This window comes from Dermochelys coriacea, chromosome 7 (assembly GCF_009764565.3).
Source record: "Dermochelys coriacea isolate rDerCor1 chromosome 7, rDerCor1.pri.v4, whole genome shotgun sequence".
Lineage (NCBI taxonomy): Eukaryota > Metazoa > Chordata > Testudines > Dermochelyidae > Dermochelys > Dermochelys coriacea.
Genome location: NC_050074.1, coordinates 76,650,554 through 76,667,186, shown reverse-complemented (window position 1 = coordinate 76,667,186; position 16,633 = coordinate 76,650,554). Strand labels below are relative to the sequence as shown.

At 41.4% G+C, this 16,633-nt stretch overlaps 1 protein-coding gene across 3 annotated transcripts in view; it reads left to right on the top strand.

The window, feature by feature from the left end:
* FAM13C (family with sequence similarity 13 member C) overlaps window positions 1-16,633 on the top strand; it is a 237,266-nt gene that overhangs the window by 32,928 nt on the left and 187,705 nt on the right. The gene's annotated exons all lie outside the window — the stretch shown is intronic.

Here is a 16,633-nt window from a genome sequence, read left to right as displayed (position 1 = left end):
GTTTGCAAATTAATTCCAGTTCAGCAGTCTCTCGCTGGAGTCTGTTTTTGAAGCTTTTTTGTTGAAGGATAGCCACTCTTAGGTCTGTGATCGAGTGACCAGAGAGATTGAAGTGTTCTCCAACTGGTTTTTGAATGTTATAATTCTTGACGTCTGATTTGTGTCCATTCATTCTTTTACGTAGAGACTGTCCAGTTTGGCCAATGTACATGGCAGAGGGGCATTGCTGGCACATGATGGCATATATCACATTGGTAGATGCGCAGGTGAACGAGCCTCTGATAGTGTGGCTGATGTGATTAGGCCCTATGATGGTATCCCCTGAATAGATATGTGGACAGAGTTGGCAACGGGCTTTGTTGCAAGGATAGGTTCCTGGGTTAGTGGTTCTGTTGTGTGGTGTGTGGTTGCTGGTGAGTATTTGCTTCAGATTGGGGGGCTGTCTGTAAGCAAGGACTGGTCTGTCTCCCAAGATCTGAGAGAGCGATGGCTCGTCCTTCAGGATAGGTTGTAGATCCTTGATGATGCGTTGGAGAGGTTTTAGTTGGGGGCTGAAGGTGATGGCTAGTGGCGTTCTGTTGTTTTCTTTGTTGGGCCTGTCCTGTAGTAGGTGACTTCTGGGTACTCTTCTGGCTCTGTCAATCTGTTTCTTCACTTCAGCAGGTGGGTATTGTAGTTGTAGGAATGCATGATAGAGATCTTGTAGGTGTTTGTCTCTGTCTGAGGGGTTGGAGCAAATGCGGTTATATCGTAGCGCTTGGCTGTAGACAATGGATCGAGTGGTATGATCTGGATGAAAGCTAGAGGCATGTAGGTAGGAATAGCGGTCAGTAGGTTTCCGATATAGGGTGGTGTTTATGTGACCATCGCTTATTAGCACCGTAGTGTCCAGGAAGTGGATCTCTTGTGTGGACTGGTCCAGGCTGAGATTGATGGTGGGATGGAAATTGTTGAAATCATGGTGGAATTCCTCAAGAGCTTCTTTTCCATGGGTCCAGATGATGAAGATGTCATCAATGTAGCGCAAGTAGAGTAGGGGCATTAGGGGACGAGAGCTGAGGAAGCGTTGTTCTAAGTCAGCCATAAAAATGTTGGCATACTGTGGGGCCATGCGGGTACCCATCGCAGTGCCGCTGATTTGAAGGTATACATTGTCACCAAATGTGAAATAGTTATGGGTCAGGACAAAGTCACAAAGTTCTGCCACCAGGTTAGCCGTGACAGTATCGGGGATACTGTTCCTGACGGCTTGTAGTCCATCTTTGTGTGGAATGTTGGTGTAGAGGGCTTCTACATCCATAGTGGCTAGGATGGTGTTTTTAGGAAGATCACCAATGGACTGTAGTTTCCTCAGGAAATCGGTGGTGTCTCGAAGATAGCTGGGAGTGCTGGTAACGAAGGGCCTGAGGAGGGAGTCTACGTAGCCAGACAATCCTGCTGTCAGGGTGCCAATGCCTGAGATGATGGGGCGTCCAGGATTTCCAGGTTTATGGATCTTGGGTAGCAGATAGAATACCCCAGGTCGGGGCTCCAGGGGTGTGTCTGTGCGGATTTGTTCTTGTGCTTTTTCAGGGAGTTTCTTGAGCAAATGCTGTAGTTTCTTTTGGTAACTCTCAGTGGGATCAGAGGGTAATGGCTTGTAGAAAGTGGTGTTGGAGAGCTGCCTAGTAGCCTCTTGTTCATACTCCGACCTATTCATGATGACGACAGCACCTCCTTTGTCAGCCTTTTTGATTATGATGTCAGAGTTGTTTCTGAGGCTGTGGATGGCACTGTGTTCTGCATGGCTGAGGTTATGGGGTAAGCGATGCTGCTTTTCCACAATTTCAGCTCGTGCACGTCGGCGGAAGCAGTCTATGTAGAAATCCAGGCTGCTGTTTCGACCTTCAGGAGGAGTCCACCCAGAATCCTTCTTTTTGTAGTGTTGGCAGGAAGGTCTCTGTGGGTTAATATGTTGGTCAGAGGTGTGTTGGAAATATTCCTTGAGTCTGAGACGTCGAAAATAGGATTCTAGGTCACCACAGAACTGTATCATGTTCGTGGGGGTGTGGAGGGGCAAAAGGAGAGGCCCCGAGATAGGACAGATTCTTCCGCTGGGCTAAGAGTATAGTTGGATAGATTAACAATATTGCTGGGTGGGTTACGGGAACCATTGTTGTGGCCCCTTGTGGCATATAGTAGTTTAGATAGCTTAGTGTCCTTTTTCTTTTGTAGAGAATCAAAGTGTGTTTTGTAAATGGCTTGTCTAGTTTTTGTAAAGTCCAGCCACGAGGAAGTTTGTGTGGAAGGTTGGTTCTTTATGAGAGTATCCAGTTTTGAGAGCTCATTCTTAATCTTTCCCTGTTTGCTGTAGAGGATGTTGATCAGGTGGTTCCGCAGTTTCCTTGAGAGTGTGTGGCACAAGCTGTCAGCATAGTCTGTGTGGTATGTAGATTGTAATGGATTTTTTACCTTCAGTCCTTTCGGTATGATGTCCATCTGTTTGCATTTGGAGAGGAAGATGATGTCTGTCTGTATCTGTGCGAGTTTTTTCATGAAGTTGACAGATTTCCACTCTATACGGCTAAATTCAGTGCCTTGCATAATCACAGGTTTCAGAGTAGCAGCCGTGTTAGTCTGTATTCGCAAAAAGAAAAGGAGTACTTGTGGCACCTTAGAGACTAATAAATTTATTAGAGCATAAGCTTTCGTGAGCTACAGCTCACTTCATCGGATGCATTTGGTGGAAAAAACAGAGGAGAGATTTGTCCTGACCCATAACTATTTCACATTTGGTGACAATGTATACCTTCAAATCAGCGGCACTGCGATGGGTACCCGCATGGCCCCACAGTATGCCAACATTTTTATGGCTGACTTAGAACAACGCTTCCTCAGCTCTCGTCCCCTAATGCCCCTACTCTACTTGCGCTACATTGATGACATCTTCATCATCTGGACCCATGGAAAAGAAGCTCTTGAGGAATTCCACCATGATTTCAACAATTTCCATCCCACCATCAACCTCAGCCTGGACCAGTCCACACAAGAGATCCACTTCCTGGACACTACGGTGCTAATAAGCGATGGTCACATAAACACCACCCTATATCGGAAACCTACTGACCGCTATTCCTACCTACATGCCTCTAGCTTTCATCCAGATCATACCACTCGATCCATTGTCTACAGCCAAGCGCTACGATATAACCGCATTTGCTCCAACCCCTCAGACAGAGACAAACACCTACAAGATCTCTATCATGCATTCCTACAACTACAATACCCACCTGCTGAAGTGAAGAAACAGATTGACAGAGCCAGAAGAGTACCCAGAAGTCACCTACTACAGGACAGGCCCAACAAAGAAAACAACAGAACGCCACTAGCCATCACCTTCAGCCCCCAACTAAAACCTCTCCAACGCATCATCAAGGATCTACAACCTATCCTGAAGGACGAGCCATCGCTCTCTCAGATCTTGGGAGACAGACCAGTCCTTGCTTACAGACAGCCCCCCAATCTGAAGCAAATACTCACCAGCAACCACACACCACACAACAGAACCACTAACCCAGGAACCTATCCTTGCAACAAAGCCCGTTGCCAACTCTGTCCACATATCTATTCAGGGGATACCATCATAGGGCCTAATCACATCAGCCACACTATCAGAGGCTCGTTCACCTGCGCATCTACCAATGTGATATATGCCATCATGTGCCAGCAATGCCCCTCTGCCATGTACATTGGCCAAACTGGACAGTCTCTACGTAAAAGAATGAATGGACACAAATCAGACGTCAAGAATTATAACATTCAAAAACCAGTTGGAGAACACTTCAATCTCTCTGGTCACTCGATCACAGACCTAAGAGTGGCTATCCTTCAACAAAAAAGCTTCAAAAACAGACTCCAGCGAGAGACTGCTGAACTGGAATTAATTTGCAAACTGGATACAATTAACTTAGGCTTGAATAGAGACTGGGAATGGATGAGTCATTACACAAAGTAAAACTATTTCCCCATGAAGAAAAGGAGTACTTGTGGCACCTTAGAGACTAACAAATTTATTAGAGCATAAGCTTTCGTGAGCTACAGCTCACACGAAAGCTTATGCTCTAATAAATTTGTTAGTCTCTAAGGTGCCACAAGTACTCCTTTTCTTTTTGCGAATACAGACTAACACGGCTGCTACTCTGAAACCTGTGATTATTTCCCCATGGTATTTCTCCCTCCCACCCCACCCCCCACTGTTCCTCTGATATTCTTGTTAACTGCTGGAATTAGCCTACCTGCTTGTCACCATGAAAGGTTTTCCTCCTTCCCCCCCCTGCTGTTGGTGATGGCTTATCTTAAGTGATCACTCTCCTTACAGTGTGTATGATAAACCCATTGTTTCATGTTCTCTGTGTGTGTATATAAATCTCTCCTCTGTTTTTTCCACCAAATGCATCCGATGAAGTGAGCTGTAGCTCACGAAAGCTTATGCTCTAATAAATTTGTTAGTCTCTAAGGTGCCACAAGTACTCCTTTTCTTTTTGCATTATACCTAAAGGACTGTGGTGTTAATCCTATAGATTTACCATGGATAGCAAAACACAGAAAAATAACTATTTAGGACTCTCTATTTCTATCCTGTGTCTCAGCAATTGTATAACTTTTTAATTCTATTTTAATGTTTTTGTCTGGGAATTAAATGAACAACTTTGAGATTCATAATCCTTTTAATCAGTTAGTGCAGGGGAGCCATTTAACAATAACAAACAGTGAGTGAATCAATAAGTATTGCTCCTGTAACTCAAAACTACAGGGCTTTTTATATAAGAAAGCCCTAACTTTTGCATATTTCACTGTGTGTCTGGCAAGACATCCATCAAATTAATCCCTGAGAAGTGACATATGAACAGAATATTTTCTTTTTTAAATGCCTGACTTGCTTCTTTATTTTTATATATATAAATATAAGCAAATACATTCCCAGCTATTTACCCTCACATTTATATTCCATAATGGTTTAGATGCTTTACTAAGATGCCTGCAAAATAAATTTGTATTTGAAATAATATTAACAGTTTGTAGAACTGCTACAATGCAGTATCTGATTAATTGCCCTCTTTAACCATTAGACATGGCATACTAGTACATGTTCGAAGTTTTAAGTGAATTAAGAAAGTTGTGCTGTTGACAGTGCAACAAACTGCTATGCACTAGATAATCAGTGAACTGTGTTTACCTTTCCCTTCTCAATTACCAAGAGATCTGTCAGCTAAAACAATCTGTCTTTCGGTCTGCCTAAAATGTACTCTTAGTAACAGAAAGCTGCATTTCCGCCCCCCCCCCCCGCCCCGAGCTTCTAATCACCTGGAGTTATGAAGTGATGAATGTCTCATGTTTTCGGACCACAGACAGCATAAATGGACTGAGACTTAACTCCAATTCCATGTAATTATCATTCCTTATGAAGCCTGGTATGTTTTGCTAGGAACATGAAAATACAGTGAAGCTGAAATGAACCACACTCAAATAAACCTTCAGTAATATGCAGTTTCTAAAGCGAATCATCCTATGTTCATAATGACTTGTGAGGAAAAATTAAGAGGGATTTTTTTTAATGTCACAACAAAGGTTGCTTTTGCTCTAATTTTATTTTAACACTTTGCTCTGACTTAGACTGAATTTTTAAAAAAACTTATTGCTGCTTTCTCCTCCAGCAGAAGCTGCTTTCTGCTGCATTTGTGTAAAGGAGGAAAGAGAGCAGCAGCAGCAGCAGCAGCTGAGGCTGGATCAGCATCAAGGATCAAATAAATCTCGTGTATATCATGCATTGCAGCCTCTTCTGTGTATAAGTAGGAGAGGGCATTTTTGTATTAAATCTCCTTTTTAGAGGTTCACCACTGGCAATATTACTGAAAAGGCAACTTTTCAGACAAAGTAGGATGTGGAAGGTCAGGTCATCAGACTCTGGAAAGGGAGGAAAGAACTTCACATCCTGGTTTCTTCAGACTAGTGAATTCTAATATAAGCAGCAGGATCCTTTTTGAAAACTAATTACAAGCTGTTTAGGGGAAAAATTCTAAGCTAAATTTGAAGTCTAATCTTAGTCCTGGATTAAAAAAAAGCTTTCCATTGCTGGCATGCCACCAGTGTGCTGAAGGCTTTAGGATCAATGGGGTATGTATTTAAAGCCTCCAGTTGGGTTTTTTAATTTTTTTTTTTAAAGTAAATTGAAATGAGGAGAGGGGGAAATCAGTGGGTAAGGGATAAAATCATGCATATTATCATATGTGCATATCAAATCGTGCATATTATAACATCAGTCGACATACCAAGTAAATGCAGAGCTGAGGGTTGCAGTATCCTTAATTTACCCTGCTGCAGCATGTATGTAGTGAGCTGAATACTCAGTCTGGAGACTATTGAAATACTCTTATAGTATTTCTATTTCTTCTCTTTGTCTCTTCCCTCCCCTCCCCCAATTCCTTTCAATTTTGCCACAATTCATTCTTTTCCCTCTTCTCTGAGCCTCTTTGGTAATAAGTTAAAAGTAAACTAGAGTTTTGGGAAGGAAAGATTCTCTTCCCCTCCCTCCCCCCCAATGGAAAACAATGGGCCAGAACTACTCCATTGAAATCAGTGGCTCCACATTGTTTTGCAACAGTTGAAGATTTGACCCATTGCTTTTCACTTTAGTGCTCAAGAAAACTCAGATCCCCTATCTGCTGACCAGATATGGTACAAATTTTGCCTCTTTTGAGTTTTGCTATACATACTCTAACAGCAACTTGGGTGAATTTACAAAAACCATCTGCAGAGTGACTCAGATTCAAGAATCTGCAATAGTTCCTGAAATAGCCAGAACATAAGCTTTGAAAGTCAATTGCCTTTTTTTTTTTTTTTTTTTTTTTTTAAAAACAACTTTTGCGGGTGGGTGGAAGAGAAGATGAGCAGGGAATGGAAGAGTTCTGAGAGAAACAGGCAGAGTTCAAGCCAGTGACATTCCAGGTAATTGCAATTTATGAGGGCAAGCCTCAGATACTGAAACTAGAATGTGTTTTGCTCCTCTTGTGGTGGTCCTCTCATATAGCTTGAAATCCAATGGCTGCTGAGGAACTCGGCATCCCAATGGATTGAGCGCTTAGAGCCTGGTCATAAGTCCACTGAAGTCAATTTGTTTTAGATCAAATTCTTTACAAATACAGCTGTGAATGCAATATTTCTCAGAAGATAAAAACCAAAGGCTGTTGGGACCAATAATTGCAAAGTGTTTTAAAACACCAACATAATTCCCCAGCTTCTCTCCAAGTACCCAAGTCTGACAACTACTCTTAAACAACTTGATAGTAGGAATGACCAATTCAGTCAAAGTTCTCCAGAAAGGGCAGATGTAGGGGAAGATCTAGTTGCACCTCCTTCCATTATTCATTAAAATCAGTTCACCAGTTTTATTCTTTATTCATAAATTAACTTTGAGATTCAAAGAAGCAAATTGAGCTGTTGGACATTGTCATTCTAGTGACTGCTATCCCAAAACTTAACATGATGTTTTATGAAAGGCAAATCTTGTTCTAAACTGGCAATGCCATTAATATCCAAGGTGCAGTACAGCAGCGGGAGGACTTGGAAACATGGAGATGATATTATTAATACACTGAGTTATTAAGCTTGGGCCTAAATGGATGGATTGGAGGAGAAGTGTAAGGATACTCTTCCTACATCTACCCTAGCTCCTGTTTCTGTTGTCGCTGGGCCTGCGCCATCTGTTCCTGGCCTTGCTGCTTGGTCCTTTTTAAATTTTAGCATCTGGATATTTTGAAGGGGTTTTGGGGAGGGTCTTAATTTTCCTTCTTCCTTTTATTCACTTTTAATTTCTACATTTATATCTATAACATTTTCTCTCATACCACACTAATCACCCACACAATTAAAAAAGGTTTCAGAGTAGCAGCCATGTTAGTCTGGATCCGCAAAGAGAAGAGGAGTACTTGTGTCACCTTAGAGACTAACAAATTTATTTGAGCATAAGCTTTCGTGAGCTATAGCTCACTTCATCGGATGCATCACTTCTCTTCCCACCTCCCGCTTCCTCCCCCCCCCCGGGGCCACGATTGGCTCATATGACTTCTTTTCTTCCCAGGTTTGGGACTGAGAGCTAGATTCATAAGGACTTGATAGGCCTAATTTATGGTCTCTTTTGCTAAAGATTTACATCAGTGTAACTGCTCTAAGTCAATGGAAGAAAAGGAGTACTTGTGGCACCTTAGAGACTAACAAATTTATTGGAGCATAAGCTTTCGTGAGCTACAGCTCACTTCATCAGATGCATTTGGTGGAAAAAACAGAGGGGAGATTTATATACACACACAGAGAGAACATGAAACAATGGGTTTATCATACACACTGTAAGGAGAGTGATATTCTTGTTAACTGCTGGAAATAGCCTACCTTGCTTGTCACCATGAAAGGTTTTCCTCCTTTCCCCCCCCTGTTGCTGGTGATGGCTTATCTTAAGTGATCACTCTCCTTACAGTGTGTATGATAAACCCATTGTTTCATGTTCTCTGTGTGTGTATATAAATCTCCCCTCTGTTTTTTCCACCAAATGCATCCGATGAAGTGAGCTGTAGCTCACGAAAGCTTATGCTCTAATAAATTTGTTAGTCTCTAAGGTGCCACAAGTACTCCTTTTCTTTTTGCGAATACAGACTAACACGGCTGCTACTCTGAAATAAGTCAATGGAGTTATACTGATGTGAATAGAGAATTGGACTCATGGTCCTTGTGACGATGAATTGACAATCTAAAAGATGGACAAAGATCAAGCAATAAAACTCTAGGAAACATACAGGATGGTATTAAATTATAACTTAATTGTTTTTAACAAAGGGAAGTTGATGTTAGCTTAGCATTTGTATGTTTCCTGGAAGAAGTAGGCTTGAATTCCAGGAGTTTGAATGAAGAGACAGTTAAAGAGATTTTAATGTCTGTAGGTAGGAAGGAAAAGTAGAGGGGGAGAATGGCCTCCTGCATGAAGCAAAGGGTGAGAGAGCTGGAATGAGAGAAGAAACAAGAGCAGAGACTGAAGTTGTACAGAGCATTGATGTGAGGACAAGAATCATCCCTTTGATCCCACAGAAAAGATGGACTAGTATCACTAATGCAGGCTTAAAGAAAAGGAGTACTTGTGGCACCTTAGAGACTAACAAATTTATTAGAGCATAAGCTTTCGTGAGCTACAGCTCACTTCATCGGATGCATTTGGTGGAAAGCTTATGCTCTAATAAATTTGTTAGTCTCTAAGGTGCCACACGTACTCCTTTTCTTTTTGCGAATACAGACTAACACGGCTGCTACTCTGAAACCTGTCATAATGCAGGCTTAGTGAGACTGCACAACCATTACACAAAAGCTGTTAGTAGAAACTTTTTAAAGGTGTATTGTGACCATTGATGGCAGCAGGAGTTGCATGCAGAGATGAAGGGTATTAAAATATGGGCCAGCATGGGAAAACAGATTTTAAAAAAGAACAGTTTATAAAAAACAGTTTCCATTACTATTAACTGTCTGTTTTCTTTCTATTTGTGCAGAAGTACCTTCAATATAACAGGCTGAAATGGTAGTCTGGGGAGTTCTGTTGTAGTAACACAGTCAGTGTCGCTACAACATTTTATCCACCAATTTCTTGTGACACATCACATAATGCTTCACTGAGTTCTAGATAATGTCTTTTGACTTTCTATGTTTCCTCACCCTTTCCCCTGCCAAAAAAAACCACCTCAACCAGATTTGTCTGACAAAACTTACTCTAATAAATGTTTATATCCTACCTTTTGACCTCAAATGATTGACTTAGATGTCTTGTAGGGGCCAGATTCCCCTAGCCAGCCCTTCAGTGCTGCCCGGCCTGCACCACCCGGGGCTCCGGCGGCGATTTAAAGGCCCCAGGGCTCAGGCCGCTGCAGGAAGCTCTGGGCCTTGGGGCAGCTGCCCCTTTTGAGCCCTCCACATCAGTGGCTCTGCCGGTACAGTTGGCTGTGTACTGGTGGCTGCTTTCTTACTGGTATAATGTACTGGACCAGCTTACTTTCACTTGTGGTGTCTTGCCTAGGCAAGAGAGTCACGCTTACAAGGTCATAGTTACCAGCTTTACACCCTATCCCAACCCCCTCACTTTGGAAGAACTGGCACTATATTCTGGTACTTTACCTGAGCTTAAAAATAATTTCTAAATTTCAGTGAGTGTTCTGATAGCAGCTTACTGAGTTTCCTCATACTCCCTCAGTCTTGGGTTATTCTTCTCTGATGAATGAACATAGATCACTGCAATCAAACACAAATTTAATAGCATGGCTAGAATAAGTGGTTTCCCTCCTAATTTTAATCGATAACTCCTGCCTTCCCCTGTGTACTCAGTAATTATCTCTACTAGAGTTAAATACACTTACAAAGTAAACAGAGTGCCTCTTAATTTTTTTTTGTCCCCTCCTCAGGATCCTGTGCCATACTTTAGAGATCTAGTTTATTTTTAAACTTTCTCTCAACCCTTATGTTGTAGAAAGATTCTTTTGTGCCTACCCCCACCCCACTGCCATGTGTTGTGTTCTTTTTTCAAACATCCTCCCCACACAAATGAGGTGATTTTGCTAAAAAATGATTGATTCCTACTAGGAACTAGCATGCCAAGAAATGTTTTGAATGTAACTTATTTCAGCGGTTTTTGGCTGGAATAAACCTCTTAATGAGCTTCATTGTCTTCCTTGGTCCATTAGGTGCAGTCTATTTGCATGCGACTCTGTAAGTCTTCCACTAGAGATCTAAATGGAAGAGACAGCATTCTGGAATATCCTATGGATTTGTGATGCTCTTGACGGACTTTCAGAGTATCAGCCTTGTTAGTCTGTATCCGCAAAAAGAAAAGGAGTACTTGTGGCACCTTAGAGACTAACAAATTTATTAGAGCATAAGCTTTTGTGAGCTACAGCTCACTTCATTTGTGTCCATAAATCAATGAATGGGTTATACATATCCACATACAGCAAGTAGCTTTTTCTTTGTGACAGACATAAAATGGATAATCTTTGATTTTTAGTAATTAATGACTTAATTTATCTTTACTGAACTGTTTTAGAACAATAGAAGAGAACATACAGAATGGGAGAAATGTGATTTCTCAGTCTCACACCTTTAGATCAAGTAAATTGTGTTGCTTCCAGAAGCCACAAGTACCAGAGCTTTGTAGGGGCATGTAAAGTGTTCCCACTGGAGCAAAGATAGCTGTAGCAATGCACTTGCTGTAGGGTGCCATACCTGAAACTCTCCTGTCTCTAAATATGGAGTTCAAAATTCGGACCTCATTCTCCCCTGCAGGACACAACTCCAATTGAAATCAGTGGAGTTGCCTCTGTGGCAAAATGGTGCCCCGATGCCATCTCAGTCCAGCAAAGCAGCAGTGAATAGTTTTCTCCCTCACCTTCCACACTGTGCATGAGGGTTGGAGCTGACTTAGTCTTTCTTGTATTTTCAGCAAAAGCTGGACATATTGGGCAGCAACCAAGTCCTTTGTATGTTCAACACATTGACAGAAAACTATAAATTAACTTAATTTCCATATAGATTTCTTTCTGGTTCTGTTGGTTCGTCCCTGCTCTGTCCCATTTTCTTTTTCTTTCTTCAACTCATTTTCAGTGAAAGATTCTTATCTTTTATTCAATATCCTATTACATTTCTTCCTCAATTCTTCCATGTCTCTCTCCCTTTCATGATGGTCAGTGTGCTTTCATTTAACTTTCTTCAATTTTATCCTCATCCAGCTGTCCAAGACTTCCTTTAATGACAATAGAGCTATCTTTGTGAGTGCTATTTTGGGGACAGTAGATTGAAGTTGTGGTTGGTTCTCGGTGCTGGTAGTTGTTTCTGTGTGGTCGTATCTTCCTGCAGGGAGGGTTCCTCCATGTGGGATCTCTACAGGTGTGGTTCCTTTGGCTGTACAGGTGAAGGGAAGTCCATACATCCGAGAAATGCTGAAAACTATATGACTTGTTGAAGAGCTGTAGAGAGTGCAGGAAATGCGTAAGAATGCAGAGAGTCTGGTGATGCTCTCTAGAGTAAAGCAGGAGATGCCTAAATAAATGAATGAAAAATCAGCCTAAACAGTAAAAACCTACTTCAGGCCCTGAGTCTTGAATGCCTGTCTTCGGCTGACAAGTGCACAAATTCACTTGATAGCAGAAATAGTCTTGATTCTTTAAGAAAACAACTGCCATAGAGTAGAAGACAACTGTCTAAATTTTAGAAGGAGTTGCACTTTCAGAGTGTAAGTACTTGAATGAACATTCCTGAAGAAAAAGTTAAATGGCTTAGCTCAATTAGTTGCTTAGTTTACGTTGTTAAATCTGGTTTGGACAGCACAAAACTGAGGAAGATTTCCTCAAAAACAGCTGCCAGAAATATTGTAGCTAATTGTGACTAAGAGCTACAGGCAGTGATGAGCTGCCAAAAGCTAAAGAACCGGTTCCTTCACTTGCTCTGGGTCTTCGGCGGCACTTCGGCGGCAGGTCCTTTAGTCGCTCCGGGTCTTCGGCGGCACTGAAGGATTTGCTGCCGAAGACCTGCAGCGAGTAAAGGACGGGCCGCTGAAGACCCGGAGTGCCGCCAGGTGAGTAAAAATTAAAAAGGGATTCTCAGGGGAGCCTCCCCAGCTGAGAGCTCAGGCGGGCCAGACAGGACGGTCCCACAGGCCCGATGTGGCCCGTGGGCTGGAGTTTGCCCACCCCTTTAACAACCAGTTCTAAACGGGCTTCAAAATTTAACAACCGGTTCGCGCAAACCAGATCCAGCTCAAGCTCACCACTGGCTATAGGATCACAATCAAGACTTGAAAGTATTAACAGACCTCTGATACATGCAGAGTAAAGAGTATGGCAGTAGGGGATGGCACTGTGAATTTTACAAGTGTGTACCTTCAATTTGGAGCTGAGAGGGGAGACTCCACCACCTTGATTCTATTGTCCAGTTAGAGCTTGCCGCTTTGGTCAGTGTAACTTACATCGCTTAGGGGGATGGCTTTTTCACACCTCTGAGCAGCTTAAGTTATACCAAAGTAAGCGCTAGTGTACACAAGCTCCTTATGCCACTGAGCTGGAATTTCTTGCCAGTTATTGTTTGTGTAGAAGACAAAGGAGTAGCTAAAAAGGAACGATTAGATGTTCAGGCTAAGTTCTCAGCATTATGTTCCTAGATGCATGTTCAGTGCAGTATCCAAAAGAGGTGCAGGCTAGTGAAAGATTGGAGGAAAAAAAGGAAAGTGTGTGTGTGGGGGAGGGGCGGGGGGAGAAACAAAACCTACCACCACCCACAGATTCACTTCCACAGTATTTCTGTTGTGATTTTTTTGTTCACAAGAATTTTCACAGAAAACAAAAGTTTCAAACATTCAGACAAATATATTTATGCTAGAATTCATGCCTCAAGTTTTAGCAAGGCCATCTTTATTTTCCTCCTCGTTATGAAAGCTTCAGTTATCTACTCGGAGCAGAAACACCACTATCACACAGCACAAATAGTGAAAGCAACAACAAGTTATGAACCACTCAGAGGCTGAATCACATTAGCACAATAGGCCAGATATTCAAAGGTATTTAAGCAACTAAAGATGCAGATAGGCACGCTTGAAAAATCCCATGAGGTGCCTAAATACCTTTGAAAATCTGGCCCATAGGATTTGGAACAAATTGAAACAATTTCCAACAATTTGGAACAAAGAATCTGTGAAACTCAGTCTTGTCTTGTGTGTCAACTATCCATAAACAGAAAGCTAGCTAAAACCATTATATCATTTGGTTTTCCCTGCAGGAACAGGGCCTAGTTTTCTCATGAAGCCTAGGACACTATCAGTGTTGCCAACTCTCAAATTAGCATCACAAGTTTCATTATATTTGGAGGTTTTCTTAAAGCCCCAGCTCCTGGATTCATGAAATTAAGTTAGAATCTCATCTTTCATTTAAAGATCGTTGGAGACAGGCCAGTCCTAGCTTACAGGCAGCCCCCCAACCTGAAGCAAATACTCACCAGCTACCACACAACAGAACCACTAACCCAGGAACGTATCCTCTGCCATGTACATTGGTCAAACTGGACAGTCTCTACATAAAAGAATAAATGGACACAAATCAGACGTCATGAATTATAACATTCAAAAACCAATCGGAGAACACTTTAATCTCTCCGGTCACTCGATTACAGACCTGAGAGTGGCTATCCTTCAATAAAAAAACTTCAAAAACAGACTCCAGCGAGAGACTGCTGAATTGGAATTAATTTGCAAACTGGATACAATTAATTTAGGCTTGAATAGAGACTGGGAGTGGATGAGTCATTACACAAAGTGAAACTATTTCCCCATTCATAATGACAGGTTTCAGAGTAACAGCCGTGTTAGTCTGTATTCGCAAAAAGAAAAGGAGTACTTGTGGCACCTTAGAGACTAACAAATTTATTAGAGCATAAGCTTTCAGGTCACGAAAGCTTATGCTCTAATAAATTTGTTAGTCTCTAAGGTGCCACAAGTACTCCTTTTCTATTTCCCCATGTTATTTCTTCCCCCCCCACCCCATCCCCCACTGTTCCTCAGACGTTCTTGTTAACTGCTGGAAATGGCCCACCTTGCTTGTCACCATGAAAGGTTTTCCTCCTTCCCCACCCCTCCCCCCCGCTGGTGATGGCTCATCTTAAGTGATCAATCTCCTTACAGTGTGTATGATAAAACCCATTGTTTCATGTTCTCTGTCTGTGTGTATATAAATCTCCCCACTGTATTTTCCACCCAATGCATCCGACGAAGTGAGCTGTAGCTCATGAAAGCTTATGCTCAAATAAATTTGTTAGTCTCTAAGGTGTCACAAATACTCCTTATCTTTCATTTAAAAAACCCTAAAAAAGAAATGTCTAGTCCTTGTGGTTTCTGAGGCTTGAAAATGTGTCTTGAGTGTACCCTAAAGTCTCAAACCAGAAGACAAACAAAAATTAGTCAAATTTATTATCATTTAAAAAAGACTCATGATTTTGAGGCCTGACTATGATTTTTGAATGCTTAGGGTTGCAGACCCTATTCCCTTTGCAAGAACTAAAGCCCATCTCCTATGGGCTAGGGATCCGATGAAGTGAGCTGTAGCTCATGAAAGCTTATGCTCAAATAAATTTGTTAGTCTCTAAGGTGCCACAAGTACTCCTTTTCTTTTTGCAAATACAGACTAACACGGCTGCTACTCTGAAACCTGTCGTTGGATCTAAGATTAACTTTCTCTGTTGGGGCCTGATCTTGTGTCCTTGAAGTCAGAGCAAACTCGCATTGGACTTGAGTGGTGCAGGATCAGACCCTTAGTTCACTAATTTTAAATTAGAAGACAAGGAAATGAAAATCGTTTTCACTTAAATGATTCACTCTTTAGTCTCACCAAGAGAACCCCCATGGCCTATACTGGGCAGATAAGGAGTTGATGATCTTTACAGCACAAGCTTACTGTAATTACCAAGGTACTCAGTAGAAATGCAGCTCCATTCAGAGCCTTAATTAGGAGACTTCAATGAAGCACTGACAGTTTACCACACATGAGGATCTGCCTCAGATCAGTGCCCCTTTAAAAATAAAGTAAAATAAAAACAACACACAATCTAACCAATTCTTGTGGCTATTCTGATTACATAAAAATGTTTTACGTTTGATATTTTCCAAACAGAGCAACACATCAGCAATGGTGCAATTATTTAAGGATGAGTTTAATTGACTGAAAAGGGAGATTTGGCACATATGAAAAAGTAATATGGGAAAAATGCTTACATCATGTTAGACTATTAATTCAACTCATTATTCTGCAACGTGCTCGTATCTGCCAGGCCACGGTTAACAGACAGTTTATGAAACTCGGAATGCAATTAAGTTTCAGAGGAAGCACAGTTGGAAGCTGTGGCAGTTTCTATAGCAACCCAAAGGCTCAGGACTAGGAACAGGAGATTAATTTAAAGACCAGATAAGTACATAAATACAGCTCTCGTCTACCATTTTTTTTACCTCCAAACATGCAACATATTATACAATTAAAAACAAAGTAATATAGTAATGGAGTCAGAACATCTTTCTCATGTTCTATTTGTCATTTTCTAGAGTGACAATAACCACTTGCAACATGCTATTTTTAAAATAAAATTTTGACTTAATTCTACAATCAGCGCAATCACCTAAAATTCATTAATTAGTTCAGTCAAAATTCTGAAGAAAAGATTAGAAGTAAGCGATAAAATATGAAACATGACACATAATAAAAAGGGTTTGCTGATGTCAACATGTCGTGCTTATAAGCAAACCATCTTGACACATTATTCTGGATTATATTTTCAGTTCATGTTTTGAAAGTTTCAGGAAGGGGAAGGGCAAGAGAGAGGAAAATTTATGTAATCACCAGACAATCACCAGACACCAGCTCTTTAAATGTCTTGTTTAATTTAAGGAACCTCATCTAATCTTTCAGAGTAGCAGCCGTGTCAGTCTGTATTCGCAAAAAAGAAAAGGAGTACTTGTGGCACCTTAGAGACTAACAAATTTATTTGAGCATAAGCTTTTGTGAGCTACAGCTCACTTCATCGGATGCATTCATCTAAT